Genomic DNA, 24,511 nt, shown 5'->3' on the forward strand with positions numbered 1-24,511 from the left:
CTGGGGAGTCAGACCTTGTGTCCACCACAAAGCGACATGAGGAAAGTACAGCAGGGGGCCAAGTCCGAGGGAGTGACAGGGAGTGGCAGACGCTGGCAGGTGGATGGCGCGGGGGTGGGAAGCCACACTGAGGAGGCTGCTGAGGCTGAGACCCACTTCCAGGCCACGGTGCGGCAAAGCACAGACTCTGCCACGGGAACCAGGGGAGGCTGTGCAAAGCTCTAGCTGCTGTGAGGGTGCCGTGGGCGGCAAGACGGGAATCCTGGAGAGTAGCTGGAAGGCTCTCAGCGGAGATGGTGGCCTGGGCTGGAGTAGCAGTGAAGAGGCCAGAAGCGCAAGGATTAGGGATCATGTTAGAAGTAGATTCAGACATGCTGACGGGTCACACATCACAGGGAGAGCTGGTAAGGAAAAGGACAGATGGAGGTTGGCAGGGCAGGCTGGGGTTTGAGCAACTGAGTAGATGCTATTAATAACTGAGATGAGGAAGAGGGACACCTCAGAGGATTGATGGCTTAAAGGCGTGATTGTGTCTGTAACTGTGTGCTGCCTTCGGAGGGACTGGCTAGGGGAGCAGGGCAAACGCTGGTGTCAGGAGGCTTCACAGAAGGGCCAGGTTTCAGTTCAGTCCATCTGAAAAGACGGGGAGGGAGGAGGAGCAGAGGAGGAAGTTGAGTTGGAAGCGGTGCGGGCACTGTGGTTGGGGAAAGGACTCTGGCATCAGATGAACCAGAATCTACAGCCTGGCTCTTCTTCCTTCCTTTGCCACCTTGGGCAAGTCATTTTCCCTGTTTGAGTCTCAGTTTTCTCATTCTGTAACTGGGATGGAAAATGCCTACCCACATATATCTGGTTGGTTTGTTTTTAATGCCCTTTAACTTTTTCTTGTTGTTGTTGTTTTGCTGTGTTGGGCCTTCGTTTCTGTGCGATTGCTTTCTTTAGTTGCGGCAAGCGGGGGCCACTCTTCATCGCGGTGCGCGGACCTCTCACCGTCACGGCCTCTCGTTGCGGAGCACAAGCTCCAGACGCCCAGGCTCAGTAGTTGTGGCTCACGGGCCTAGTTGCTCTGCGACATGTGGGATCTTCCCAGACCAGGGCCCTGCATCGGCAGGCAGACTCCCAACCACTGCACCACCAAGGAAGTCCCGAACCTGATGTTTCTTAAATGCTTTCCGGGATGGCAATCCAGGACACGAGTGTGTAATCTATACATGCATTTGAGAGCAAATATTCCATGAGTAATAATTATGCCAAGGGCATGGAAAACCCACTGATACTTGACCAGGCGATGGATCAAAACCTGGTGGCACAGTGGTTAAGAATTGCCTGCCAATGCAGGGGACACGGGTTCGAGCCCTGGTCCGGGAAGATCCCACATGCCACGGAGCAACTAAGCCCATGCGCCACTAGTGAGCCTGCGCTCTAGGGCCCGCAAGCCACAACTACTGAAGCCCGCACGCCTAGAGCCCATGCTCTGCAACAAGAGAAGCCACTGCAACGAGAAGCCCGCGCACTGCAACGAAGAGTAGCCCCCACTCGCCGCAACTAGAGAAAGCCCACGCACAGCAATGAAGACCCAATGCAGCCAAAAATAAATAAATAAGTAAAAGAAATAAGAGAAAAAAGTCTTCAAGTATTTGGAAACTAAAGAACACTCTTCTAAACTAACTCATGGGTCAAAGAAAAAAAATCAAAAATGAAATTATAAAAAAAAACTACTCATTTACCCAAGGAGTAGAGAAACATGGAAAATTCAGATATATAGGGAAAGGAAAATTAAGTTGATCCATGATGCTACCAATCAATCCCATTCTGTTTGTTTCTATTCAAATTTATTTTTCCCTTTTAAAGACTAGGTCATTCCGTTTTTCAACAATCCTCTTGTTAGTGGCACGGCACTTAGTGGTACAGCATGAACATCCTTTCACGTCAATGGATATTCTCCTACAGTTGTATCTGAAATGCCTGCGCCATTGAGACCAGAATGCAGTCACCCACCTGCCCTCGTGTCAGTTATTAGGTGGTTTCTCACATTTCACCAGGAAAAACAATGCTGCAGTTAACTCGCTTGCAGTTCACTGCAAGATCTCCGTTAATTTGTACAGATCGGCCTTAATTTCCTTAATTAAAAAACCAGAGTGGAATTGGCTGGGAGAAAGGACTTAAACTTTTCTAAGATTTTGCATTGTGCATTTCTGGATTGCACTTGCAAGTGTGCTGTTGATGTTACCGTCATGAAGTCCTGCCTGTCGAGTCACTCTGTCCTGGAAGCTCTCAGACTGTTGCTGTCCCCTCCCTTACCCCCCAAGTGTGGCTTCAAGATTGGGTGCCGCCCTGGAGGTGTGGCTTGACCAGGGTCCCTTCTCCCCCTCACCTGGTGCTAAGCCTGGTCTTCTCTGCGAGTGAAGCTGCTGAAGTTGGGGTTCTCGGCCAACTCCCTGAGTTGGACTCAGCTGCTGAAGTTGGTCTGAGGGTGGTAGAGTGCTTCGGCCCGGGCTCCGATGTCCCCAGATGTCATAACCTGTGCTTTCTCCCTCTGTCTAGACCTGGGGCTAGGCGTGCTCAAGGTGCCCAAAGAGGCTAACGAAGGAGGCAGGGCCACGTCTGGGAGCACAAGGAGAGGAAAGCGGCAGCACAGGTCCCCTCAGAACCCACTCCTGGACCGCAGCCTCTGCGGGAAGGTGTTCAGCAGCGCCAGTCCTCTCAGCAAGCACTACCTGACGCACAGCCAGGAGAGGAGACACGTGTGCAAAATCTGCAGCAAGGCCTTTAAGCGTCAGGACCACCTGTATGTAGGAGTCTGGTCGGGATGTCTGTTCAGGGGGCTGCTGGGGGCTGGGCGTGTTCCCGGTTCTTTTGCATCCCCTCCCATCCACCTGCACCGCCCCGCACCGTCGGGTGTCCCAGGTGTGTGCGACCTGTGCTCCTCCCACGGCCAGTGTTTGGTGGGGGCGGGGGGCAGGGCCTACACTGCCCCGGACAGCCCGCCCTCCCCAGCCTCCAGATTCACTCCAGTGAGGAGAGCGCCGCTGCGATTTGCAGACAGGACCCATGTGCTTTAAAAACACACTCCAGAGGCAATTTTGTCATGGAGGGAGTTGGGCTAACTGCGTAGAGAAAGTTTCAGAGTCCCTGGTAGGTGTCTGAGCAGAACAGATATGCACTCCATGAGGAATATATGTTGGGATAACACCAGGGCGTGAGGGGTTCTGAAATGCCTGTTTCTAGAACATGGCAATGCAGTGTTCACTCTCTTTTTTCCTGTTTCAATTCCCCCTTTTATTAACTCGATTTTTTTTCAAAATTTGACTTTAAAAAGCAAGCTCAGTGTAAGAGGAGCAGAATTCCGTTTGTTCTTCATGTCTTAGAAATGATAAGCTTTTCTTGCTGCCGAGGGAGAAGAGACAGACTTTCAAACTGAGAGACTCGTAAGTGGGAGAGGACGATCCCTTGCATGTTTACAGCTCGCCCAGCCTTTACTGAGGCTTCGATGAATCCCGCTTTCATTGTATCCTCTCCCCTCTCGCCATTAAGGATGGGAAATGATTTACTCCTGTCACAAGCTGGTAACAGTTAGGGCTAGAAAGTGGGTCTCCAGATGCCCTCTCTGCTGCTTCCCTCAGATGGAGGCCAAGGGTCCACGCTTGGGAAAGGGTTTCATTATTTACTGGGTCCAATTGATTAGAACCATCCGGAGTAGGATTGTTGGGAACCCAGAGGGTGATTTACCCATTTGTTTATATTTATAATATATTAATGCAGGTATACGTATGATGTAAATATACTACATACTTGCATTCTTTTATATTTGCAGACATTATAGGCGCATTTGGCTTTTTGTTGTTGTTGCTGTGGGGCTCCCAGGTCGCTGTCTAGAGGACTCCTGTGGGAAGGTAAAGACTCCTTTGTTCAAGGAAGGATCATCCCCAAGTTAGCGTTTCCTTAAGTTTGTTCTCAGAACTCTGGTTCTCTGCTTCTCGGGGATGCTAAAAGGGTCTATTTTAAAAACATGGTTTTGTGGGCAAATAAGTTTGAGAGACATGGAAAGTTCAACAGATCTCTCGTTATCTGCTCTGTGGCTTTTCAGTTTGCTCCTAGGAACCTCCAAGAAGTAAAGAGTGTTTTTCCCAAACTTATTTGCCAGCTGAGCCCAAGTCCTCAGGGAGCAACTCTGGAGCCTGGTGTTCCTTAGGAACCCACTTTGGGGAACTCTGACTTGACTCCCACTGATGTTTTTAATCTCAGATTAGGGGTTTGCTTAGGGGTGAGGGCAAGAGCTCCCCCTTCCAGAAGGCTTTGGCCATAGCAGGGGTCTTTCCTCATAGGGTCTGAGCACAGTTTCTGAGTTGCGATGCTGCTGCCCCCTGGGGACACGCCTGGGTTCCTGCAGTTAGTGACCCACGCCGAGACACCCACTAACTTTCTCCTCATGTGATTCCAGGACTGGGCACACGCTCACCCACCAGAAGTCCAAGCCCTTTGTGTGCATTGAGCAGGGCTGCAGCAAGAGCTACAGCGACTACCGCTCCGTGCGCCAGCACTACGAGGTCCAGCACGGCCTGTGCATCCTCAAGGAGGTCCCTCCGGAGGAGGAGCCCTGCGGGAACTCACCCCGTGTGCACGAGGTGGCCTGCCAGCCCGCACCCGCGAGCCTGTGGTCCCTGGTGCCCCCGGAAGCCCCATCCCCCATCTCCCTCTTGTCCAACCGAGACCTCCTGCGCTGTATCGTGAGCAGCAGCATCTGCCAGACGATCCCTTCTCCCGGGCCAGCCCTGGGAGGGCCTTCAGACAGCGGCGAAGGGAGGATCACGGCCTGTTCCTCCCTGCCCTCGTCAGGGTCCTCCTCCTGCGGCCCAGCCAGCACCCCGGCGGCCCCAGGAGCCCTGGGCACTGAGGTGTTCCCGAGGATCCCCGGCCCCCACGGAAGGAGCCGGGCACGGACGTGTTCACAGCCGTCCACTCACGGGCAGCGGAGAACAGCGGCCCCGACCCAGCCGAGCCGGAGCTGCCGCTGCTCCAGCCCCCGTCATCCCTGGAGGGCTGGCCCGAGGGCGCTCCCTGCCCGCCTGCCTGCCTCTGTTCCATGGCCAGACTGTCCCCGCCAGTTCCCAGCCATCAAGCCACAGTTTCCAGTGGCTCTGAAACCTGTCGGGCTGCCCTAAGAGCAAAGGAAACAGTATGTTTGTCGTCCACAAGCCCTCTGCAGTGCCGTCCCGGGAGGGCTCCGAGCCGGGCCCCGGGCTCAGCAGCGACTCCCCTGCTGGGGAGCCCTCACCCAGCCAGTGCACCGGTCTGGAGGACACGCCGTCTTTCCCTCCCACGCTCCTGAAGGCCCAGGGGGAGGCCTCGGGCGACCCCAGATACGTCAGCACCAGCGGGGAAGACGACTCCTGGGCTTCCAAGAAGAGCAAGTTCGACTGCGACTCCTTCTCGCGGCAGAACCCTGGTGAGCCTGGCCCCCAGGATGGCCAGAAGTCCAGCGGCCTCCCGTCGGATGCCACACCGCTCTTCCAGCAGCTGGTCCTGAAGGCTCAGGAGTCTCTGGTGAGCCACGAGCAGATGCAGGTGTTCCAGATGATCACCAAGTCCCAGCGGATCTTCTCCCACACGCAGGTGGCCGCCGCCTCCTCCCAGCTTCCCACACCCGACGGCAAGCAAGTTGCCCTGAAGTCACTGCAGGGGCCGTGGCCACAGCAACCCCCACCTGTGGCACCCACTGTTGACTCTCTCCATGCTGGCCCCGTGAACCCTGATCCAGAGGGGTCCCTAGACCGCAGGAGAAAATCCACACCCGCTTTACCCACAGAGCCCTCCCCCAGCAGCGTGAGCCAGGACCCAAAGGGAAGACCAAAAGTGGCTGCTGCTCCACCTGCCCCCACGGCGGCGTCCCTGGACCCTCCTGGAAACCCAGACATCTCCTCTCTGGCCAAGCAGTTGCGATCCTCGAAAGGGACCTTGGACCTAGGGACATCTTCTCCCTCGGGGCCTGCATCAGACCCAGTTAGGAGGGGAGGAGCCATCCAGAGCCCACCTCCCAGGGAAGCAGGCCCAGGCTGAGAATGGCACGGCTTCCGGGGCCACAAAAGGTGGAGAGGGCCCGGCCTGCTCCTGGGGCGGAGGCTACAGGCTCTTCTCTGGCAACTCCGGGGTCCAGCACTTCCGGAAGGAGAAAGTGAAAGTGGATATTTGCTGTGCAGCTTCTCCAAGCCAGGTAGCCATGGCCTCCTTCTCGTCGTTGGCCGGGCCTCCAGCGGATCCCCCCTGGGACTCCAAGTCCAAGCTGATGATACTCAACAGGATCCAGGTACCAGGGCCCTCTCACGGGACCTGACCATGCGGGGGGCAGAGTCTCGTCCTTACCTGTGTCCGTGTTTCTGACTTGTCCAGGCACTGTATTTAACCTCAGCAAATCCTCAGATGCAGTTTGTTTACAGAGGGGCGAATGAAGTTCCAGAGAAGGGATGGTTCCTCCCATCACCCTCCACCCTGCAACACACACACACACAACAGAACAGGGCTTTAGAGTTGTCAGAGACACTTTGCATCATGTTTCTTCACTAAGCTTTTTCTATTTGCTTTCTTTCTGCCTTTCGCTTCCTTTTGGATTTGCCTCCTTCACTTCTTCAGAGAATGTAAAGGCAGAGCTCCTTTACCCTTGATATTTGTACGTGAAATGCTGTGTCTATTCTGGTTGTGAATCACAGGTCCACAAGTCCGACTTGGCCCCTACTGCAGGCCTGGCACTGGTCCGCCCTTTTGGAGCAGCTTGGGTCCTCCCACATCGTGCCCACGAGGTCCTGGGCGCAGAGAGCTTGGCCACGTCTCTTCGTGATGTTCCGAGGTCCAGCATCCTTCCTGTCGCACCACAGCTACCTCCTCCTCTTTTTTTTTTTTCCACAGCTTTAATATTCACGTGCCATCTAATTCGCCATCTTGAAGTGCACCATCCAGTAGTTTTTAGTTTGTTTACGAGGTCGTGCTCGCATCGCCACTCTTTGCCAATACACTTTCATCACCGCAAAAAGAAACCCCACACCGTTGGTTGTCACCCGCAATCTCTCCATCCCTCCCAGCCCCTGGCAACCATGCATCTACTTTCTGTCTCCATGGATTTGCCTATTCTGGACACTTCATGTGACGGGAATCCTAACGCTGCGTGGCCTTTTGTGTCTTTTGCTTCTTTCACTTAACCTGATGTTCTCAGAGTTCCTCTGTGCTGTAGCACGGGTCAGAACTTCACTCCTTTTTATCGCTGGTAACTTGTGCATTGTATGGAAACACCACATTTTATTTATCCATTCATCAGATGATAGATATTTGGGTTGTTTTCCCTTCTTGGCCATTGTGATAACGGTGCTATGAACATTTGTGTACAGATTATTGTTTAGACATATGTTTTCATTTCTCTTGGGAAATACCTTGGAGGGGAATTGCTGGGCTCTAGGGTAATTCTATTGGAGGAAGTGCCAGACTTTCCCAAAAAGCTGTGCTGTTTTATATCCCTACCCAGAGTGTATGAGGCCTGCAGTTTCTCTGCATCCTCACCAACACTTGTTCTTGTCCAGTTGGTTCACCTTAGTGGGTGGGAAATGATAATCTCATTATAGTTTAATTTGCATTTCCCCGATGGCTAATAATCCTGAGCATCTTTTAATGGCCATTTGTATATCCTCTTTGGGTAAGTGTCTATTCAGACCCTTTGCCCATTTTTAAATTGGGTTGTGATTTTATTTTTGAGCTGTGAGAGTTCATTATGTATCACTGATACAGAAATATACATAGTCCCTTATCAGATACATGATTTGCAACTTTTTTCTCTTATTCTGTCTTTTCACTTCTTGATGATGTCCTTTGAAGCACAGAAGTTGTAAGTTTTGATGAAGTCCAATACGTCTGTCTTTTGTTTGGTTTTGGAGTCATCCAAGAAACCACTGCTTACTCCAGGGTCACCAAGAATTATACCTGTGTTTTCTTCCAAGTCTTATAGTTTTCACTCTTGCATCTCATTTCTGATATGTTGGCTCAGATGTATTTTCGTCTTCAGGGTGGAAATATCTACCGGCTCCCCCACCCGATGAAGGAGGAGAACATGGCGGGTGGCTGGTAAGTTCAGAAGCCCCTCGGGAGAACTCTGGTGGCTTTGATGTGCTGGCCCTGGGTGAGCGAGCTCTGGATGCTTCACTCCTGAAGGGGTGAGCACCAGGCCACGGAGAATCGGGGGCATCATGTCCATTTCTTTAGGGTTCGTCCAAAGCTGTCTGTCAGAGGATCAGTGTTTGGGGACGGAGTCCCATTCTCCCTTTCTTCCCCACAGGAACCAGCACAGTGGTGGTCCCACAGACTGGGCAGAGCCAAGGAGCACTTACGTCTGCAAGAATTGCAGCCAGATGTTTTATACAGAGAGAGGGCTGAGCAGCCACATGTGTTTTCACAGCGACCAGTGGCCGTCACCTCGAGGGAAGCAGGAGCCGCAGGTGAAGGGGCGCGAAGCTGCCATTCATCTCAGGATGGAGCCGTCCTCCTGCAGGGAGCCTGGCTGGGGGCCGGGAGTCAGGGCTGTGCTGCTCTGGAGGGGCCCCTTGCTCCCTATGTACTGTGTCTCTTAAAGGGCTGGCTCTTCTCTGTGTGTAGGTGTGTGGCATGGAGTTTTGCAAGCCACAAAGACAGGTGCTGAGGCCAGAAGGGCACAGGCAGAGTTCCCCGGGAGGCAGGAAGTCCTTGGACAACATGACCGCCGCCCCTTTGGTGGTCCCTGTTTCGGTGCCAGTGGCTCCAGCGAACCATCCCCTGGGGAGCAAGGTGGGTGCACTTCCTTCCAGCTGCTTTCCAGCTACCAGTGGGAGCTGGGAGAAAAGCCCCCAAATCCTGACTCCAGAAGAGCTTGATTTGCGTGTTCATTCATCCATTCAACCTCCAGTGAACTTCCTTTGTGTCTGGCCCTGTGCTGGGCAGGGCTGGGGACACTGCAGCGACCACAACAGGCCTGCCCCCGTCTCCTGGGGCTCCCAGCCCAGCGGAGTAGATAGACCCATCCCCGGACACTGACGACCCAGAACGGGCCGGGCTGGGAGAGGGAGCTGTGGGAGCCCCAAGGGCACCAGAGACCCTGCCTGAGGAAGGGGGCGTTGCAGCTGAGAGCCGGAGGATGAGGAGGGGTAAGATGGGCAGAGAGGAGGGGAGATTGCGTGGAGGTAAGAGAGAGTGTAGCAAGCTCAAGCCGTCGTCTTTTCAGCCTGTGCTGGAAGACCCCACCTGGAGAAGTCCATGCTGGACTCGGGTACAGGGTGCATGGAGCCCACTGTTTGTCTCCCAGGAGCTGCTGTCATTTTGAGGGCAACAGGTTTTCCTTTTGTCATGCTGTTGCATCCGTCTGGCCCCCACACTTTAAGTGCCAGTCACTTTAACAACGGATATGAGTTTCCAAAATGGTCTGAGTGAGGGCCTCTCCTTGGGGTGGGGGTGGGTGCCTGAGAAGGCCCCAGCGTCAAATGTCGCCCGGCTTAGGGTCTGGAGTCTGGCTCAGGCGTGGTGGCCCTGCCCGGCTTCCTGCGCTGAGGACTCTGGGCATGGCCATGCTGGGTGTGCATTTGGCTGGTCAGTACCCTTTCCCACTCTCAGGCCATCTTGAGGTCTGAGCTTTGGGGCCGGTGGCCTCAGGTGACCCCCGTGGTTCTGAAGTCTCTTCTTCTCCAGGGACAGGAGAAGGACGGGGAAGAGAGAGACAGCAAGGAGAGCAGCCAACACAGGAAGCGGAAGAAGCTCCCACGGCCCGAGGCACTGCTCATCCCTCCTCCGCCCTCCATGTCTGGGGAGCCGGGCCCGGGAGGATGCCGCCAGAGCTGCCTGCGCTCGCCCGTGTTCCTGATGGACCACCTCCTGAAGGGACTGTCCCAGTGACCTCCCTACACACCGCCCCCGATGCTCAGCCCCATCCGGGAGGGCTCTGGGCTGTATTTCAACACTCTCTGTTCCACATCTGCCCGGGCCCGTCCCGACAGGCTCATCAGCGCCATGCTTGGTGAGTGAGCTTGATCGCCCCATGATGGGCCTGCGGGGGGCCAGACCCCCGCCCCCTGTAGAATTTGGTCCAGCCATTCTCTCTGGCCTACGCCTGGGTCTGCTCTGGGGGTCCCGTTGCTGTTCAGAACTATCCCAGGACCATCTGGGACCAGCAGCCTTCTAGGTGCTTATGACTTTGTAGCCAGAAAGAAAATAGACGCCATTTAGCCTAAGCACCCTTCTGCCTGCCCTTTCGAGTAATTGTTTAAACAGCTTTATTGAGGTATAATTCACATGCCATATGAATCACCCATTTAAAGTGTACAGTGATTTTTTAGTGTATTCTTAGGATTGTACACCCATCCCACAATCTAATTCTAGAGCATTTTCATCACCCCAGAAGATTATATCCACGAGCGGTGACACACAGGCCCTGTAGCCCCCAACTCCTCAGCCCTGGGCAACCACCAGTCTACCAACCTACTTTTTCTACGGGTCTCCCTATTCTGGACATTTCATGTAATTGGAATCATCAAATACGTGACATTCTGTGTCTAGTTGTTCACTTAGAATAATGTTGTCAAGGTTCATGTTGTAGTATGCATCAGTGCTTCATTTCTTTTTATGGATGAATGATATTGAATTCTCTGGATAGACAACATTTTATTTATCCATTCATCAGTTGACGAGCATTTGGGTTGTTTGTGTCCTTTGGCTGTTGCAAACAGTGCTGTTAAGAACATTTATGTGTACGTTTTTGTTGGACATAAGTCCTCATTTCTCTTGGGTATATAACTCAGAGTGGAATTGCTGGGTCAAAGGGTAACTATGTCTAACCATTTAAGGAACTGCCAGACTGCTTTGCAAAATGGCCGGGTCATATTAAATTTCCACCAGCATTGTATGAAAGTTGCAGTTTCTCCACATCCTTGCTCACACTTCTTAGCTGTCTTTTTTATTACACCCATCCTAGTGGGTGTGAAGTGGTAGCTCATTGTGAGGTGTTTGTTTGTTTGTTTGTTTTGTGGTACGTGGGCCTCTCACTGTTTGTGGCCTCACCCGTTTTGGAGCACAGGCTCCGGATACTCAGGCTCAGCAGCCATGGCTCACGGGCCCAGCCACTCCGCGGCATGTGAGATCTTCCCAGACCGGGGCACGAAACCATGTCCCCTGCATCGGCAGGCAGACTCTCAACCACTGCGCCACCAGGGAAGCCCTGTCTTGCTACCTTTGTGGAAAGTCAGTTGACCATAAATGATTTGAGATGTTTCTTCTTTTTTAATACAGATATTTTACAGCTATAGATTTCCTTCTGAACATTGCTTTAGCTACATTTTGTAAGTTTTAGTATGTCTTTTTTTTTTTTTTTTTCTTTTTGTGGTATGCGGGCCTCTCACTGTTGCGGCCTCCCCCGTTGCGGAGCACAGGCCCCGGATGCGCAGGCTCCGTATGCGCAGGCCCAGCGGCCACGGCTCACGGGCCCAGCCGCTCCGCGGCATATGGGATCCTCCCAGACCGGGGCACGAACCCGTATCCCCTGCATCGGCAGGCGGACTCTCAACCACTGCGCCACCAGGGAGGCCCTATGTTGTGTTTTTATATTCATTCAGCTAAAGTATTTTCTAATTTATCATTCCACTTCCTGTTTAATACACTGACTGTTAAAGAGTGTGTTGCTTAATTTTCACATATTTGTGAATTTTCCAAATTGCTGCCTTTTATTGATTTGTAATCTAATTCTCTTTTGGTCAGAGTACATACGTTGTTTCTTTTTCAATTTAATTTATTTTATTTATTTATTTATTTATTTTGGCTGTGCTGTGCGGTTTGCAGGATCTTAGTTCCCCCACCAGGGGTCGAACCCATGCCCCCTGCAGCGGAAGCGTGGAGTCCTAATGACTGGACCGCCAGGGAATTCCCTTAAATTTATTTTAAAATTTAAAATTTATTGAGGCATGTTATATGGGCTAGAATCCGGTCTGTCTTGAAGAATGTTCCATGTGAATTTGAGAAGAATGTATTCTACTGATGTTTGGTGGAATGCTGTATTTTGTCTGTTTTGTCTAGTTAGTTTCAATTTCCTTGTTGATCTTCTGCCTAGTTGCCCTATCCACTGTTGAAAGTATTGAAATCTCCAACTATTATTTTTTAATGGTTGATTTCATCCTTCAGTTCTGTCGTTTGTTGCTTGGTGTATTTTGGGGGTCTGTTTGTAGGTGTGTATATGTTTGTAATTGTCACATCTTCCTCACGGCTTGACCTTTTATCATTAGGATGTGATTGTGACATCATTTGTCATTATTACAATAATTTTATCATTATCTCTAGTAATATTTTTGGTTTTAAAGTCTAATGTGCCTGACATTAGTATAGCCATTCCATTCTCTTTTTTGGTTGTTGTTTGCTTGGTATATATTTTTCTCTTCTTTTACTTTCAGCCTATTTGTGTCTTTGAAAATAAAGCATGTTACCTCTAGACACCATTAGGTGGATCATGTGTTTTTTATCCAGTCTTACAAACTCTGCCTTTTGATTGGTTTGTTTAATCCATTCTTGTTTAATGTTATATTGATATGGTTGGATTTACATCTGCCATTTTGCTTTTTATTTTCTATACGTTACATGTCTTTTTCTCCCTCTGTTCCTCCTTTCCTGCTTTCTTTTGTATTAAGTGAGTATTTTCTAGTGTGACATTTTAATTCCATTAATTTTTCAATGTTTCTTAGTCATTTCTTAGTGGTTGCTCTAGGACTTAAAATATATGTCTTATCAGAATCTGTTAGGATGTGTAATAACTCATTAACAGTGAAATATAGAAACACTGCTCCTATCTAGCTCTATTCCTTCTAACTCTTTTGCTATTATATGTGAGAGACCCAGTAATACCGTACTGGTCATGTTTATTGCTTTATATAATTTTATTTTGTGTAAAAACACTGAGCGGATAAAGGAAAGCAAGCATGATTTATAGAGGTTGTTATATTAACCTTCTTATTTAGCATTTCTGATCTCTTCATTTATTCTTGTGGATTTGAGTTACTGTCTGAGGTGATATTCTTTTACTCCAATGCAGCTGTGCTCCTTGTGCAGTTACTGTCACATATATTATATTTCTATATGTTACAGGCCCACAATACATATTGTTTTATGCAGTTATTTTTAAGGCCATTAAAAAAAGAAAAGAAATATGTAATCCTAGTGATTTTTATAGTTACCCATATTTACTAGCGCTTCGCTTTTTTTTTTTTTTTTTGGTTTGGATTCAAGTTACCATCTGATGTCATTTGCTTTCAATCTGAAGGACTTTCTTTACTATTTATTTTTATTAGGGATATATAATTCACATACCATACAATTCATCCCTTTAAAGTATAGAATTCACTGGTTTTTAGTATATTCACAGAGCTGTGCAACCATCACTACCATCAGTTTTCAGAAATTTTCATCATCCCCAAAAGAAGCCCTGTACTTATTAGCAGTCCCTCCTTTCCATCCTCCCCATCCCCAGCCGTGGGTAACGACTAATCTACTTTGTCTCTATCGATGTGGCTATTCTGCATATTTCATATGAGTGGAATCATACAGTATGTGGTCCTTTATGAATGCCTTCTTTTAGTTAGCATGATGTTTTTAGGTTTCATCCAAGTTGCAGTATGTATCAGTACTTTGTTCCTTTTTGCGGGCTGAATAATATTTCACCTTTAATATTTCTTGTAAGGCAGGTCTGCCAGCAACAGGTATCCTCAGTTTTTATTTATCTGGGAGTGTCTTTATTTTACCTTCATTTTTGCAAGATAATTTGCTGAATATAAGATACTTGGTTAACACTTTTTTACTTTCAGTAATTTGAATATATTATCCCATTGCCTTGTAACCTACATCGTTTCTCTTAAAAAGTTAGCTGTTAATTTTACTGTAGTGCCCTTGTATGTAACAAATTGTTTTTCCCTTTTTGCTTTCAAGATCTTATCTTTATTTTTGCTTTCCACATTTTGCCTATGTTATGTCTGGATGTAGAGCTCTTTGTGTTTAATCTTTGTTGGAGTTTGTAGAGTTTGCTGGATATACATATTGTTTTTCATCAACGTTGGGAAATTTTCAGCCATTAATACTTTAAATATTCTGTCCCTTTCTCCCCTCTTTCTGGTACTCCCAATACATATATATTGTTGCATGTAATGACATCTCACATTTCTCTGAGGCTCTCTTCACTTTCCTATATTTTTTTCTCTCTGTTCTTCAGATTTCATAGTCTCCATTGTTCTATCTTCAGGTTTGCTGATCGTTTCTTCTGCCAGCTCAGATCTACTGTTGAGCCGTATTTTGGTTATTGTACTTTTTTAACCCCTGAACTATTTCCATTTGGTTCTTCTTTTTTTTGGCTGCATCGCACAGCATGCAGGATCTTACTTCCTCTACTAGGGATCACACCCATGCCCCCTGCAGTGGAAGCGTGGAGTCTTAACCACTGGACCGCCAGGGAAGTCCACATTTGTATCTTTTTAAAAAATAATTTCCATCTCTTGATGGCATTTTCTCTTTGATGACAAATTTTTATTTTATCTTGCTTTAATTCTTTAAGCATGGGAGCCAGGGGAAGAAGCAGCCCCCATCTCCTTGGCTGCACCTACCTGGGTAGAGCTTCCTTTACAAAGAGCTGGGGGCTAGGTGGGTAAGGGGGTGGGCCATGGCTCCAGTGCCACAGACTCTCACTGTTCTTCCCGAGATTTAGTAGGTTTTCTTGAATGAGTATTTCTTAAAATGCTGTATGCCTTTGGGACAACGTGCAGAGACTTTAGCTTACTGTTCTTTTTTTTTTCTTTTTCAATGATTTTTGTCAGTAAATCTGTTGTTTTGCCGAGTTCCTTACTCTACATTTTCAGAAGTCTTATCCCACTTCCATGCAATCTTTTTATTTTATTTTATTGTGATGTGAACAGTTAATCTGTGATCTGCCCTTTTAACAAAGATTTAAGTGTGCAATACAGTATTGTTGACTATAGGTACAATGTTATACAGCAGATTTCTAGAGCTTGATTAATTGAAACTTTATGCCCATTGATTAGTAACCTCCCATTTCCCACTGCCCCAACCCCTGGTAACCCCTATTCCACTCTTTGATTCTATCAATATGAATTCAACTACTTTAGATACGTTATATAAGTGGAGTCATGCAGTATTTCTCTTTCTGTGACTGGCTTATGTCACTTAGTATAATGTCCTCAATGGTCATCCATGTTGTTGCATATTGCAGAATTTCTTTTTAAGGCTAAATGGTATTTCATTGTATGTTGATGTCACATTACCTTTATGTGCTCATCTGTCAGTGGACATTTAGGTTGTTTCCACATCTTGGCTATTATGAATGGTGCTGGAGTGAACATGGGAGTTGAGATATCTTTTTGAGGTCTTGACTGCAGTTCTTTTGGATGAATACCCAGAAGTGGGTTTGCTGCATGATATGGTAGTCCTACTTTTAATTTTTGAGGAAACTCCATACCATGCAATCTTTTTTTTCCAATTTTCAATTTTATATTGGATTAGAGTTGATTTACAATGTGTTAGTTTCAGGTATACAGCAAAGTGATTTTGTTATACATAATCACATATCTATTGTTTTTTAGATTCTTTTCCCATAGAGGTTATTACAGAGCATTGAGTATAGTTCCCTGTGCTATACAGTAGGTCCTTGTTGATTATCTATTTTATATACAGTAGTGTGTGTATACCATGCAATCTTGAAGAGCCTGCTTTTAGCTGCTCTGGAAAGGCAGGCAAAAAGGGCCTCATGGGTCAGTTGTAGCCAGTCTCCTTGAGGCTCTTCTTTGGGTGTTTTCCAGATCACATGGACGGCTCTTTTGGCATCAGTGTGGTGAAGGACAACAGCAAGATCAGCACTGAACCGTGAGTTGGAACAGACTTAGAACCTGAGGGTCCTTGCAACGTGGGGATGCTTTTACCCTCCTTGCATTCCAGTGTCGGTTTTTCCCAAGGGAGCCTTCATCACGGGAAAGTCAGGTCTAGACCCAGAACCTCTCTAGGAGAGAAGTGGTGGATTTTTCCAGGTGTTTCCCCAATATTCCTTCTGTCCAGACATACCATAGTTGGATGTCTGCAGACAGAATGCCCAGCACCCTGGGGTTCTAGATAGAATTGGTGATGGCGCAGTGAGATACTGTTTTGTAGCTTGGATGTTCCCTTGGATACAGAAGAATGCCAGGTATCAGCACATACCTCCCCTGTCCTAGACCCCAAACGCCTGAAGCCAGAAATCTGGCGAAAAAGCAAATTGGAGGAAGGAAGGAAGTATCCCTCAAGAGGTCTCTGGAATACCAGTGGCGTGTCTGCTGGGCTGATGAGCACTCCCTGTGTCTGAGAGATGGCCAAAAGGTGGGTTCCACAGCCCTGCTGAGCAGGGCTCACCACACATCTCTCTTGTATTTCCCATCTTGGTCACACACATATACCTTTTATGTCCGTGTGTGTGGCCTCATTTCAGACACATCAACATAGGGAGCCAGTTTCAGGCTGAGATCCCAGAGCTCCAGGACAGATCACTGGCTGGAAGTGACGAGCATGTAGCTACTCTGGTCTGGAAGCCATGGGGAGATGTGATGACCAACCCGAAGACGCAGGATAGGGGTGACTGAGACTTTGGGGCCAGGTTCCCGAGAGCCCTCCTCCATGTCCAAGGGGTTTCTCCTCCCAGTTCTCACCTTGACCAAGAAGCAGTGATCCCCAGGCGGGGGTGGGGTGGGCAGAGCTGGCCTTCAGCGCAGGACTGCTTTGCTGTGCTGCAGTCCCTTGCCCCACCTCTCCTCTCACCCAGTAGCTGGCCAGGCCATCCAGAGCAGGTGCCAGGAGCAGGGTTTCTGCCCATCCTCCTTGTCGCTCCCTTCCCTCAGCCTGCTTGTAACAGAGAGGTGAGGGAGATGGTGACAGGAGCCCCCCACCCCATCTGTGCTGTTGGGGAGGTTTCCTCTCTGGCACTTGCTGACCCTCTGTGTCTCCTCTCCTTCTCGCTGCCGGGCTGCCTGCTGGAAACAGTGACCGAGCTCTGCAACGTGGCCTGCTCCAGCGTGATGCCGGGCGGGGGCACCAACCTGGAGCTCGCTCTGCACTGCCTGCATGAAGCCCAGGGCAACATCCAGGTGCGGTGCAGGCGGGGCGGGGGCTCAGAGGAGCTGTGGGAAGCTCCCTGGTCTCTTAGGGCCAGGGGCTCTAGGCGCAAGACACGTGCCTTCTACTTGGGGCTTTGCAGCTCACGAGAACCAAAGGCTGGCCACCCACCCTTCTCCCTGGTCGCTTTGGGACTGGTGGTGTCCTTTGGAACGTAGGGGAAATGCACACATACGGGCTCAATCAGTTATTTCTCTGGGGTGACAGCAGAGCACCAGGGTTCCTCCAGCGTTACCTCATCTCAGCGCGGCACTGGGGAGGCGGTGCCTAGCAGAACCAACTCAGGGCCTGCATTCATCTGGTTTATTTACTGAACATTAACTTTTGGATTAAAAATGGTGTATGCAAACCTCTGATGCAACAGAAATGCCTCTGCCTCCTCCAAGGACCCTCCTCACAATCCTGAAGTTTAGAAAATGAAGAAGTCCAACTGTGTGTAGTGGGAGAGGAAGTCACGTCACCCGAGTTGGAGACCCAAGAGTCAGGGCTACATGGTGCTTTTTCTCAAGCTGAGAGGCAGTGGCTGGCACGTGGTGGGTGCTGAGCAGAGTAATCAGCACACATTTACTGGGTCCTCCTGATACCTGGTGATGTCACGGTATCAGGCTGGGGCCAGCTCAGGGGCCCATTCTTGGTTTAATGCTCTGCTGCCACCATCTTGAAATTCTTAATAGTTTCTGAGCACAGGGCCCCGTGTTTCCATTTTGCGCTGGGTCCTGCAAACTGCATAGCGAGTCCTGACCGGGGTTACGCTGTTGAGCAAGACAAATGCCCTCTCTTTGCAGGGCTTACATTTTAGGAGAGTGAACACATGAAATACATTTTTTAAAAGTGATAGATAATGATTAGTGCTATGAGGACCGTAACATGGGGTAGGGCAGGGGCAGTGCCACTCCAAATGCTGCTCCCTGAAGAAATAAGGAGCTTGTGCCAGAATAAGTCCACACACTGTTTCGTCATCAAGTAAATCTTGCTATGAAAAAGGTAACGTCAGCTGCACTCAACAGTCCGCTTAGTGCTGTAGGCAATGTGTCCCAAGTGGTTCACAGCTGGTGGCCAGTCCACAGACCGACCACACTTTGAGTCGCCCTGGGGTAGGGGTGGCTTTAGGGAGGGCTGCACATATTTTCTGATTGGATGAAAGAATGAAGGTGGGCCTCTACCTCACCTTCCCTCCCTCAGAGAGTTGCCCACCACTCCTGTCGTTCCAGGTTGCCCTGGAGACCCTGTTACTGAGAGGACCCCAGAAGCCACGGACTCACCCTCTCGCCAACTATCACTACACAGGTAACGAGCGTGGCTGCCCGCGTGGTTTTGGCCTGGCTGAGGCCCCTGCGAGCCAGTCACTTTCCATGGCAAGCTCTGCACGTGCCTCCCGGAGTTCTCTTGGGGCCTGCACCTGCCCTCCCAGAAGGGCCCGTCCTCTCTGGGGGACTCAGTGGGTGCTGTTCTCTAGTTGGATCCAACCTTCCCCTTTCCACTGGTTCCCTCGTGGGCTCTTCCTGGCCAGAAGGGGAGTGCCAGGTTGGGGTGGGCTCAGGTTTCCCAGTTGAGCACTCCAGCCTTGGAGTCAGGCAACCAGGGGCCCACGCCTGCCCTTGGCAAGTCTCTTAACCAGAGGAAGCCTCAAGTTGCTGCACCTGTCAAGTGGGGATGGTAATCGCCCCTACCTGCTAAGGTTTTTGTGAGGATTGTGTGAGATAAAGCAAGTAAGGGGCTTAGCAGAAATCTTGGCATATAAGTGGCGCTCGGTGGCCTGAAAAAGGAGGGGAGTCTGCACTTCAGCCGTGGCTGTGGTCCCAGAAGGAGAAACATCCTTCCTCCTCTTGGCTGTTTCTCCAATAGGTTCGGACATCTGGACCTCCATGGAGAAGAGGCTCTTTAAGAAGGCATTCCGTGCCTACAAGAAGGACTTCTACTTGATACACAAGATGGTAAGGCGAACATGGCAGGCTGGTGTAGACAAGGCTCCTTCACACGGCCGAGGCGCTAGAACTGCAGGGCCTTTCAGGGGCGATACTCTGCTCATGCTGTGAACAGTTGACAACTACAATGCCATTGCTTGGAACAACCTGAAACGGTACAGAAATGAATCCCATGTTCAAAATAAAGCCCTCCAGACCCCTCCCCACAATCCTACTTCTCATTTGATAACCTGACAGGTATTTATTGCCCATACGGATTTTACACACCTATATGCACTTTCTCAAAAAAGGATGACATCATATACTTAATATCCTGCTGATTATTTTGCTCTTTTTTTAACTTGATGTACGCAAAATTGCACATAATCGAAGTGTGAGATTTAATGTTTTTGACATAGTTATACACTTGTAAGACCACCACGATGATCAAGATAATGAGAGTATCCTTCACCCCCAAAAGTTCCCTCCTGCCCCTTTGCAACCCTTCCTTCCTGCCACCCGGGTCCCTAGTCAACTCTTGTCTACTTTCTGTCACTCTAAATTAGTTTGCATTTTCTAGAGGTTTATATAAATGGAATAATCATACAGCACGTGATCTGCTTTGTCTGGCTTCTTACACTCAACCTAATGATTTTGAGATTCATCCATGTTGTCGTGTGTACCCATAGTTCATCCCTTTACTGTTGAGGAGTATACCACTGTGTGGACGGACCACCGTTCATTTAATCATCCACCTGTTGGTGGTTTCCAGTTACTGATGACTACAGATAAAGCTGCTCTGCACATTTACATACAACTCTTTGTACGGACATGTACTGGGTTTTTTTTTTTGTTTGTTTGTTTTTTTGCGGACACGGGGTTGGGATTATAAATACCTAGGAGGGGAATGAGGGTAACTTATAGTAGATGTATGTTTAACTTTTTAAGAAACTGCCAAACTGTTTTCCAAAGTGGCTCTACCACTTCCCATTCCCACCAGCAGGTTATGAAAGGTCCAGTTGCTCCACACCCTCGTCGACACTTGGTATGCTAAGTCTCTTTAATTTTAGCCATTCTAATGAGTGTACAGTCGCATCTGACTCCATTTTCCTAATGACTAATGATGCTGAGCATCTTTGTGTTTTTTTGCTCTCTGTGCACCTTCTCTGGTGAGCTGTCTGTTCATATCTTTTGCCTCTGTTTTTATTGGAGTGTCTGTGTTTTTATTGAGCTGTAGGAGTTCTTATTTTGTTCTGAACACCAGTCCTTTATCCAGATATATGCTTTGGAAATATTTTCTCCCCATATGCCATTTGTCAGTCTTCTAACAGTGTCTTTTGAAGAAAAGTTTTAAATTTTGCTTAAGCCTAACTTACTAGTTTCTCTTTTATAGACTGTGCTTTTCGTGTTGTATCTAAGAAATCTTTGCCTAACCCAAAGTCACAAAGATTTTCCCCTATGTTTTCTTCTGGAGGTTTTATAGTTTTAGGTTTTATTTCTAGATTTATGATCCATTTTAAGTTTATTTTTGTATGGGGTGCGAGGTGAGTTCATTTTTGCATATGGATATTTATTCCAGTACCTTTTGTTGGAAAGACCATACTTTCTCCACTCAGCTGCTTTTGTACCTTTGTTAAATATCAGTTGGCCATATATATATGCATCTACTTCTGGACACTGTATTCTGTTCCATTGATCTGTTTGTCTTTTATTAAGCTATTCCCATACTGTCTTTATTACTGTAGCTTTATTCTAAGTCTTGAAATTAGAAAATGTTAGTCCTTCAACTTTGTTATTCTTTTTCAAAGTTATTTTTTGTATTCTACATCCTTTTTAATTCCCTATGAATTTTAGAAATAACTTGACAATTTCAAAATAAAAATTTCTGCTAGGAACTTGATTGGTACTGTTTTTGACTCGTTACGTCAACTGGGGAGAGTTGTTACCTTAACAATATTGAGTCTTCTGACTCGTGAACAGGGTATATCTCTCTATTTCAATCTTTAATTTTTCAGCAATGTTTTGAAGTTTTTAGTGTACAGTTGTTGCATACTTTTTGTCAGATTTATTCCTAAGCGCTTGGTTTTTTTCAGTTTTTTTTTTTTTTTTTTTTTTTTTTGCGGTATGCGGGCCTCTCACCATTGTGGCCTCTCCCGCCGCGGAGCACAGGCTCCGGACACGCAGTCCCAGCGGCCATGGCTCACGGGCCCCACCGCTCCATGGCACGTGGGATCCCTCCAGGACCATTGCACGAACTCGTGTCCCTTGCATCGGCAGGCGGACTCTCAACCACTGCGCCACCAGGGAAGCCCAGTACTTGTGTTTTTTATGATGTTATAGAGTTCTTTTTATTTTTTATTTTTATTTTTTTTCCTTTTTGCGGTATGCGGGCCTCTCACTGTTGTGGCCTCTCCCGTTGCGGAGCACAGGCTCCGGATGCGCAGGCCCAGCGGCCATGGCTCACGGGCCCAGCCGCTCCGCGGCATATGGGATCCTCCCAGACCGGGGCACGAACCCGTATCCCCTGCATCGGCAGGCGGACTCTCAACCACTGCGCCACCAGGGAGGCCCTAGAGTTCTTTTTTATTTCAGTTTCCAATGGTTTGTTGCTAGTATGTATAGAAATAAAATTGATTTTTATATGGATCTTGTGTTCTGAAATGTTGCCAAACTAACTTACTAGTTTTGGTAACTTTTTTGTGGATTCCACTGAATTTTCTACATAGACAGTCACATCATCTGCAAATAAAGACACTTTTCTTTCTTCCTTTCCAACCTGGATGCCTTTACTTTTTTTTTTTTTTGCCTTTTTTGCACTCTAGAACCACCAGTACAGTATTGAGTAGAAGTGGTGAGAGTGGAAATCCTTGTGTTGTTCATGATATTTGAGGGGAAACCACTCCACCGTTAGCTGTAGGGATTTTGTAGGTCTCATTTATCAGGTTGAAGAGAAGTTCCTTCTATTCCTATTGTGCTGAGAGTTTCCATCAGGAATGGACATTGGATTGTATCAAATGCTTTTTCTGCACCTATCAAGATGCTCATATGATTTCTCTTTTTTAAGTTTAATATGATGAATTACATTGATTTTCGATTGTTAAACCAACCTCACGTTTCTGGGATGAGCTCCACTTAGTCATGGTATATTGTCCTTTATATATATATATACATATATACATACATATATATATATATATATATATATATATATATATATATATATACACACACATATATACACGTATATATATATATACACATATATATATTGTTGGATTCTGTTCGTTAAAGTTTTGTTTAAAAATTTTCATCTATGTTCATGAGGGACATTGGTCTGTAGGCTTCTTTCCTTGTAATATCTTTGTCTGGCTTTGGTATCAGAGAAATGTTGAACTTACGGACTGAGTTGGGAAGTATTCCTTCCTCTTCAGTTTTTTGGAGGGCTCTGCCTAGCTGTCACATAAGGCTATGAGGTATCCACCCCGTAAGGACACTCTGGTTTAATTAGTCCCAGTCGGTAGACATGTGGCTCCACATGATGTCACAGTGAGCGTCCTCGTGTGTACCGTGTGTGCGTTTTCCTGGAGAGAAGCCTTCCCGGGCCAGCCTTGTGGCTCAGAGCGTGCAGAGCTTAGATGGTGTTGACTCTGGTGGCTTCTCTCTGAACTCATTCATCCCCAGGAGGACTTTGTGATTCTCTGTCCCCCGTAGCAGTGGAGCATACCAAGCCGTAGGGGAGAAACGTTTCAGGAGGGCTTTCAAAAAGTGGCGGCTGGCCCCATGGGGAGGGGATTTAGGGCGTCAAGGCCATACTCACTGCTACTCCTGAGGCACTGTCCTTAGCCGGTTTCTGTCTTCCTCCACTAGGTCCAGACAAAAACAGTAGCCCAGTGTGTCGAGTTCTACTACATGCAGAAGAAAATGAACAAGTTTGACTGCGGCCGAGCCCCAGTGCCGGAAAAGAGGGTCAAGAGAGAGCTGGGTGAAGCAGACAGGACAGAAGCGAAGGTAGAGGGTCTCGGGATAGGGCTTCAGGAGTTCAGCACGGATCTGGATGCCCGGTGCCCATCCAAGCTGGCTGGCGGTGGGGGGGTGCACCCCACGACGTCTGGACGCTCTGGACACCTGCTTCTCCCTTAGAAGGGCGGCGGGGCGGTCAGCACCCTTTCATCACCTCTGCCCCCTGTGCAGGTCACTCGTAGCCCTCGGAGGAAACCCAGCCACCGTCCCACCCCCGAATTACAGAGGACTACTGAGAGTTACAGGAGGGAGTCCATCCCCAACTCCAGCCCAAACACCGGCTCGAAGCGGACCCCTGAGCTGCCGGGGAGCAGCAAGGGCCAGGGCTTCTTTCCCTGCCGGGAGTGTGAGAGGTACCGCCCTTTCCCTGGATGCTCCCACACCGCCTGCCCTCAGCCCTCTGGGGTGCCCCCCTCAGGGCTACCCGCCTCCCCCTGCTCTGACCCCTGTGTCCTCTGGTGCCTCCTCAGGGTGTTTGGCAAGATCAAGGGTCGGAATGCCCACATGAAGTGGCACCGGCTTCAGGACCACGTGGATCCCACCGCCAGGGCAAGGTGGCCCGTGGAGCCCTTCCAACTGTAGGAGGAGGAGGGCGAGCTAGGGGCTGGCATCGGCCCTCTGCGTGGGCAGCTAGTTGGGATGGGCACCTCCAGCCCTGTTGCGTCTCCTTTGTTGTTTCTGTACGTTTTCCCTTGTATATAGTATTAAATTTGTTTCTTAAGAAGCTGTCTTCTGGCTTCCCTGCCTGTTGATCCAGCGAAGGCTTTTGAGCCCCTGCCGCTCCCAGAAGCCACAGTGACTGAGTCCCTGCCCTGGAGGACCCTCATGCATGAATGCAGCCAGCATTCATCAAGCACCTGCTGTAGCTGTGCCAGACAATGCCCAGTCCACGTGATGGGGACATAGTGATGGAGGGACAGGCCCCTCCCCTCACAGAGCTTACATTTTAGGAGCGGGAAGGTAGGAGTGATAAAGCAGCAAAAAGGTGAGTTTAGATATCTATAGTGCGTATGCTTCGGGCCGTAATAACAGAGGAGTCGGCGTAGGTTTAAGCTCTCAGGACACGTGGTGGTGCCAGTGGCTCCACGGTGAAGTCAAGGCCTGCCAGCAGTGGCCAGCGTCTGCAAGTCGGCTGCAGCAGCAGCAGCAAGAATCCCCTCTTGTACGCGGAGCACCCAAACCTTCGGAGGGTGCAGGGCAGAGAGCAGCTCCCTCCCTTCCTTGTTGCCCTTTTTAAAAGTGAGGAAAGCTTGTAGCAGCGCCCAACAGAACGCCCCTCACGTCTCCTCGGCCAGAACTGTAGCCCGTGCTCTTTCTAAACTGATCCGTGGCAGTGGAAAGGGAAGTGGCCACCGTTATCCCGGACCCTCAAGATTTGTCTCCAGGGCAAAAGCGTAAGTTGTGTTCCC

General features: G+C 48.8%; 1 pseudogene; it reads left to right on the top strand.

Moving 5' to 3' along the window:
• Positions 1-36: 36 nt before the first annotated feature.
• LOC132479640 (zinc finger protein 541-like) lies at positions 37-24,405 on the top strand (annotated as a pseudogene).
• The last annotated feature ends 106 nt before the right edge of the window (positions 24,406-24,511 follow it).

The sequence above is a fragment of the Mesoplodon densirostris genome, chromosome 19, assembly GCF_025265405.1.
Source record: "Mesoplodon densirostris isolate mMesDen1 chromosome 19, mMesDen1 primary haplotype, whole genome shotgun sequence".
Taxonomy (NCBI): domain Eukaryota; kingdom Metazoa; phylum Chordata; class Mammalia; order Artiodactyla; family Ziphiidae; genus Mesoplodon; species Mesoplodon densirostris.